Source organism: Phalangium opilio, unplaced genomic scaffold (assembly GCF_054372755.1).
Source record: "Phalangium opilio isolate 3A_F unplaced genomic scaffold, DU_Popi_V2 ptg000537l_1, whole genome shotgun sequence".
Lineage (NCBI taxonomy): Eukaryota > Metazoa > Arthropoda > Arachnida > Opiliones > Phalangiidae > Phalangium > Phalangium opilio.
The window spans coordinates 1,885,071-1,893,350 of NW_028324243.1; positions in this window are offsets into that span (position 1 = coordinate 1,885,071).

An 8,280-nucleotide genomic window follows, 5' to 3' on the forward strand; every position below is an offset into this window, starting at 1 on the left:
AAATTGGACTATAACATACTCAAAGGACATCCCCGTATCTCTAGTAGAACCAGAGTTACGAGCCTCCAAAGTATAGTGTAATGTTAATCCTATGCAGGGTATGTTCACGAACATTTTGCTTAATTACTCGGCCCTTGTTTGACGCAAATTTCCCTTATTTCCCTGAATTTTACTAGAAATTCGTAATTTCTCTGAATTTTCCCTGAGGTTTTTGTCAACTATTTATTTCCCTGCTTTTTCCAGGTTTTCCCGGTTTTCCAGGTTTGTATGAACCCTGATTTATTATGTGTTGATGGCGCAGCGGTACGTGTAACAAGCTCCGGTTCAACCCCCTTTTCCACTTCTAACTGACATAGGAGCCTGTTTATTTAAAGAGACGAACCGCTAGAGCTGCATTGCTCTTTAAGTTAAGTGGCCCGTGATTAAACCCGTTATATCCCAGTAACCTTATCAGAGAAAAATGATTCTTAGTACATTTGTACTTGTCGATAGAATAGGTTCACTATCGGTATTCATAAAATATTTATTTCGATATTTGATATTACATAATTTAATCTTACATAGTCAAATAGATAAAGGAACTAATACGTTTTTGTATTGCTAACAAACCCATAAAAATGTTTACATATATTTACACAATCAGGCTATTTTAAAGAGTTAACTTATGAAGTTCTTTCTCGTCGTTATGGCAGTTTGTTCAAAGGGTGACTTCCTGCGCTTACCCTGGATTTCCAAAGGACATTCATATAATTAGTGATAATATTTTAGTCTTTTTTCAATCGGTATGTTTTATGAATCTTATCCCATAGTACCGTATTGAACCCAAAATTGTAGTGGGTGTACCTAAAAAATGTATTTTGAAACTTAATGTAACTTTCAGAATAAAACTCTTAGGCAAGTGAAATTATTAATTTATACAATATTTAATTTTGATATCTTACTGGTGATGTTGATCATGAAATTCTGTTGTGGGCTGCCACGGCCAAATAGATTTCACCTTGACGCCGCAATGCGCCTCAAGGCTATAGTAAAATACATATAAAGAGTGTCCGGCAAACACAGCTAAAAAATGAAGTTATGTTTTTTTTTTCGTATACTGGCTCCAAATCTGTATATTGAACCATAAGTTCATAAGATATGTTCCATAAGTTTGTCAATGGTTACTGAGAGCTTGTCATGAAGTGACGTAGATGAAACGTCATATATTTTCGTGAGACGCTGTCAAAGGCTTGGGGCAGACTAAATAGGAATATTGGCCTGCAAAATTAACCGCGTGCTGAAGTGAATTCTCGCTTCTCGTTCTCGAACTATCTCTCAATAAGTCTCTAGCAATTACGAAGTATAGGAAGTGTAATTCTTATGGAACATATCTTATAAACTTATCATTGAACTTACTCCAATGAATAGGTAAAGTGAAGAGGGGAACGTAGCTTAATAGCTCGTAAGTTAGAATTTCCAAGGGATGCATGGCGGTAGCTGAGAAAGGTGTCGGTTGTTTGAATTTGTGATGATACTTGTGAATAGTTCGGTATAGAAATGGAATGTGAAACATTTTATGAGCGTAATACACAGAGGCGTCCTGAAAAGGACGTATAATTTTCATCATCTTACTGCAAATTATTTTGATTTTTGAAAAATCTTAATTTGATCATAATTATATCATTATCTATGGCCAGATCTATTGGTAAATCAGTTTAATCAGAGGTTAATAACTTATATCCTCTGAAGTATAAAACTATAGGTTAAAAGAAATCACTGTGTAGCCATTATCTCATCGTATCGTATCTACGCGGATTTTGTGGGAAAAGCTAGACTTATCAAAATGTGTGACGAATTTTATATCACAAATAGTTTATCATGCTGCGCGTTGACTTCGAGTTCCTACCAATCAATGAAATCACAGAAAGACGATAGAATTGTAACGCGTGACGGTTAATACTCAAGCCCGGCCCACAAACCAGCCTTTAAATTAACATGATTGATATGGGGGCACAATGATGTATGTATTTTCTGATTGAACCCATCAGCGTTGGTCAATATTTTCGTAAAACTGGTCAAAAATTAACCTTTAACCAAAGGGCGTGTTTTTATGTGTTCCATTTGTCAACGTATATAGTAGAACGAAGTAAATGTACTTACCACATAAAGGAATAATATTGGAATTGATAAAATGTAGTAAAAGTAGCCCATTTCGGAAACATTATAGTACAGCGTTGACATTGGACCTCCATTGCTGAGGTAGCAAGTAACCAATCCAGAGAAAAAACTACCTATTTAAGAAAATATTTGAGTTACCGCTAGAACATTGAATTGACGAATGTGATGTACTAGAAAAATATTATGAAATATGTTAATCCTACCTATTGATAATGAAGTAACACCGAGGATAATCTCATCTCTTTGCTGATCCCAAGTTAAGAACTTCTTCGGTTGAATCTTCCACTCTTCCGAGTTATCTCTTTGTCTGTAGTAAAAGTACCTAAAACCGAATGTAATAATTGCTTAAAAAATTCAGTCGTTAGCAGTGTTTTTCTGGTATCGTTCCTTTCAACCGAATTCCCAATGGACCGAAATCCCATTCGACCGAAAATCCCGCAATGATTTTAGATTTCCAGCCCAATGGCTATATTCCCGATGGACCGAAATCCCAATCGTCCGAATATGCCAATAAAAAATACATCAATATAACTTGAAACACTGTAGCCGTCAGCGATTCGGTGGTGTAGTGGAAACGGTGTTGGACTAAGAAGCGATAGGCTGTTGGTTCGAATCTCCGAAAGGTATGTTAATAATATTGAAAGTAAATATTTCGTGATACTAATTAAAACGCTCACTTTCATTCCTTTCAAGGCAAGAGATATATAGAATTAATAAACAAACTGTGCTTAAAATGAAGTACAGTCTTAATGGTAGTTCCATCAATTTCTTTAAGTTTTAAATTAAAATTATAATATTTTGGTTTCGGGTGGGTTAGGTTAGGTTAGATTAGGTTAGGTTTCGGGTGGGTTAGGTTAGGTTTCGGATGGGTTAGGTTAGGATAGGTTAGGTTTGGTTCCGATAATTCGTTGACACCTTTTCCAAAATATGCTCCTTTTAATTAGCTACCACCTTTTCCAAAATATTCTCCCTTTAAATAGCTACCACCTTTTCCAAAACATTCTCCCTTTAATTAGCTGCCACCTTTTCGAAAAGATTTTCCTATTAATTAGCTGACACCTTTTCCAAAATATTCTCCTATTAATTAGCTGCAACCTTTTCCAAAACATTCTCCTACTAATTAGCTGCCACATTTTCCAAAATATTCTCCTTTTAATTAGCTACCACCTTTTCCAAAATATTCTCCTTCTAATTAGCTACTGGCACCTTTTCCAAAACATTCTCCTATTAATTAGCTGCCACCTTTTCCAAAATATTCTCCTATTATTTAGCTGCAACCTTTTCCAAAACATTCTCCTATTATTTAGCTGCAACCTTTTCCAAAACATTCTCCTACTAATTAGCTGCCACATTTTCCAAAACATTCTCCTACTAATTAGCTGCCACATTTTCCAAAATATTCTCCTTTTAATTAGCTGCCACCTTTTCCAAAATATTCTCCTATTAATTAATTGCCACCTTTTCCAAAACATTCTCCTACTAATTAGCTGCCACATTTTCCAAAACATTCTCCTACTAATTAGCTGCCATATTTTCCAAAATATTCTCCTTTCAATTAGCTGCCACCTTTTCCAAAATATTCTCCTATTAATTAATTGCCACCTTTTCCAAAATATTCTCCAATTTATTATCTGACATCTTTTCCAAAATATTTCTATTATTGCTAATAAATTGTTCGTGGTAAGAGGCGGGCTTTTAATACTCATATAAATAATCTTTTTACCTCCAAACAAGTTTGGGTTGGGTTAGGTTAGGTTAGGTTAGGTTTGGTTAGGTTAGGTTATGTTTGGTTAGGTTAGGTTAGGTTAGGCTAGGGCAGGTGAGGCTCGCCGTAATTAAAACGCAGTTAAAATAAGTGCAGTAATACATTTTCAACTCACATTTATTTTAACAATAATAAGTTGTGAAATTAAAAATATATTTAATGCAAAACCACACAGTATGTCTTCTTCCAGTTCAATGAAATTTCGGTCCAATGGGACTATAATAAAATCGCACCTTTGGCTACGTTCGGTCGAATGGGACACCACAAAAAAAGCCGTTCTGTCGAATGGGAATTCGGTTCAATGGGACCAAAGCGTTTTTCTGATTAACTTACCAGTGATAAAAAGTTCCCACTGGAAAATAGATAAGGAAGGCAGTAGCCACGCTCGATATTAAATAAGATCCCAAGTTCTGCAATGGATGTTTGTCAAAAGGAATGAGGTTCGAATGCTCAGAAGATTTGTTGGCGGTAGTAACGTCCGTTGAAAACTGACGTGAAGCGCAAACAGAGATAAACATCCAATTTCCTGGAGAATATAGTTTATTGAATTCATTAGGGCAGACCAAAGAGAATATACAAAGAGGAGCGGAAGCTCTAGCATTTTTTGGTAGCCCTGAGTTTTAGGGTTCTAGTTCCGGTGAGTCACGTGATCGCAAAATTCGCGTCGTCTATTCCGTAGTCTGCTAAAGTAGGGTTAGCTTCCTTAGATCAGACAACGATGTCGTTAAAACTATGGGATGGTTTAAAAAATGTTGAAGGCAAGTTAATAATACAAAAATATTACAATTTAAAAAATGTACTTCCTTTTCTCTCGAATACTAGCGCATTTGAGCGCATTAATCAACTGTTCTGTAGCTTCTTCTGTTAACACTAAGACTCGGCTCTAAAATTTTGTCGATATGCAGACGACATATTCTAATCAATGAGAGGTGTAGCGAATAAGCCAGTCACGAGAAACCGGATGTAGTTCCCTAAAACTCAAAGCCACCAATTTTAAAAGCCTTGGCAAAGGCTAAAGCTTCTGCTCCTCTTGGTATATTCTCTTTGGGCAGACCAACTTTACGCAGAGATACTTTGTAAGGAATTTACGGGTACTCGTTGAGATTTTAAATGCGTAGTAGTAAAAATACTTTTAATTGTTCAAGGAAACAAAATCAATGGTCACCGATGGGTTCTTAACCCATAGTTACATTAAACATTTGTATTACGATTCTTAATGCATTAAAATTTAATTGATTTAATATTAATAATTAGTTTTGCAACTACTCAGATAAAATTTCGTCATTTTAACCTCGATATCACGTCCGTGTTAGCAGAAGTACCTAGATCCTGTATAAATCTAGGTACTTTAAGAAAAAAAATGCTTAACTATGGTTGAGATATAATTAAATCTACTTTTCAATAAACTTGATAAATAATTAAATATTTAATTAAGAACCCAATATCTAGTTTTACATTTTCTTAGCCGATGCATTGTTATTCATTTTAAAGGAAAATTTGAGGTAACAAAACATTATACCTTACAATAAAGGCCCTTTTCTAAATATAAAAGGAAAAAATGTTAAAAATACAAATGATTTCTTATTACAAAATAACTGCACCGTCATTGGTTCAGTAGCGGCTGCTAAATCCAACCACTTACCCAAAACGGGATTGGTTGAATTCTCACAGGCTGAGATAGGTAATGGTAAGATTCGATTTGGCAGATGCCACTAAACCAATGGCGGATGGCGCAGTAGTCCTTGATTTTTTTTAAAGATTAATTAAATGCTAATTATTTTGTAAAAAGAGATCATTTTCATTTTGATATTTTTCCTTCCGTTCTTTTAAGGTATAATGTTATGTCACCTGAACTTTTCACGTAAATAAAAGCAGTACAATTTCACAACAAACCTCGAAAGAATGGAATTGCAACAACAGCTAAAATAGCGGCGATTACAAATCCGACTTTTTTGGGTAGACGTTTCCATTTGTTGTTTAAAAAGTTGAACGTATAATTTTGGAAAATTTTCCAAAGGTCTACTCTTTCATTAGTCGAGTTTTCCATTATTATTTAATGAGATACAAAGATTAAAATGAACTGGCATTAGTAACGACTCCCGAGTATTTATACTATTTTGCATTTAAGTCCCAGATAATTTGTGTCCAATGAAAATATTGATGTAGATTTACGTGTGACGTAAACCCTTTCAAGGAGAAAAATGGGTGGTTTTATCTGTTTAAAACGTTTATTAAATAAACTTTAAATGGCTCACTGAGAAATAACTATTTTAACAAACGCTAAAACAAATATGCATCTTCAAAGCCAAGTGCAATTTTCTACCTATTTAAGCATTTTGTTTCCTTATTTTGCTTGACTGTAGTAATTAATTATTACCCGATCAAATTAAACAAATGGAGAGCTTTAAACTAATGTTTTGAAAATATTGAAACCCAACCCTTAATTTGTGGGAGGTAACGAACTATATCATAATAGTACCTTATCTATTACGATTCAAAACAACGGATTTAAAATTTCGTAATCGGTTCGGAGTGTGTTTTGTAAACCTCGTTGTTCGGGCTTTATCTATGGTCGAAAAACACCTTCAAGAAATATCAGGATTCAAATCAAAAGCAAATAATATTGTCACGTTATTACGTTTCTGGTGTTGACCTTTTTAGCGTCCTTCTAAATTAATATATTTCGCAATTTTTAGCTCGTTATGCTGATCAGCGAATGCATTATTTCTTATTTTATATCATCATGCTTTTCAATTCTTTGTATCATACATTTGTTTGTTTCATCATACAGAACGAAGAGCATATATATTTTACCATAAGTATATAAGATACGTTCCATAAGTATGACACAAACTATACTTCGTAATGCTAGAGACTTACTGAGATCTAGTTCGAGAACGACAAGCGAGAAGTGACCTCACTCGGTTTGGCAGTCCAACTTCCTATTTAGTCTGTACTAAGTCTTAGACAGCGCCTCACCTGGCGTCGCTTTACGAGAATCTGTGGCGTTTCACCTACGTCACTTTATGACAAGCTCTCAGTAACCAGTGACAAACTTATGCAACATGAACTCATGATTTGTTTTCTGTTTCATTATACAGAACAAAGAACATATATATTTTACATGAGAACGCAGCTTTCAAACATAAATTTTTTTTTTGATTTTAAAAAAAATTATATGAAATAGCTTATTGATAGCGTCTTAATCCACAACTAATTTTAAGATGGGAATTAATCATCAAAAAAGAAGCGTCGATGAAGAGAACACTAGCAGTTTAAGCTCATAACGAAATGACCTTTACTAACTAAAAGATTTTGTATTTAATAAACTTATTCGTTTTACTATTTTATAATATCATAAACGGATAATAATTTTAGTGTTTCATAATATTTATTAATTTTAGGTATCTATAAATTAGTTATTTGTACAAAGTTTTATTTTACAACTTTATATTAAATATTTATTTCAGTACTTTAAAAAATTTATTTACTTTAGCATTTTATAATAGATTTTTTTCTGTATTTTAAAATATTTATTAATTTTACTATTTGTAATAAATGTTTCTTTTTGTAATTTATAATATTTATTAATTTTAGTATATCATAATGATTCTCCCCCATTTCACCGAAAAACCGTTTCCCCAAATTCCCATTTCTCCCAAACTCATTTGTCCCAAAATATTTTTCCTCCAAAACAGAAACATTGGCTATTAATTTCCCTTACAATATCCTCTCGATCCGTGCCTTCCACTGCTTTAATAAACTCGGCGCGTATTTATGACTTTTTTTTTCAAAAGTACGCTTAAATATTGTACTATTCTTCAGGCTGTATCAGTTTACAATTCTCTTACCAGGATAGAAAAATAATTCGAGAAAGGTTTTTATTTCGGAAGTAGATAATTGTTAACAGTTATTTTTTGGAAAAGGCAAATTATAATTTGAGAAAGGTTACTTTATTTCGGAAATAGATAATTGTAAACATTAATTTTTTGGAAAAGGCGTAACATTGTTAAACTATTTCCAAAATATTACTAACCTAAGTCTAACCAAACGAAACAAAACCTAACCTAACCTGACCTAATACTATTTAGTTGAAATAATCAACTTTAACCTAAACAAATTATCCATATCTGACCTAGTTCTTTTTGAGTTCATATAACCCAGCTGGGCCAGCTTACACCATAATAAACAACTATAGTTTTTCGCATATCTGTTTTTCCGCTCTTTAGAGAACTGCTGTAACGGTACGCCGTGTTTACGAGAACCGCTGTATCGGTAATTGCTGTAATGGATAAACTGCCATTTCGGGAACCGCTATTTAGAGAACTATTGTTATGAGGACCGCTAATATGAAATCC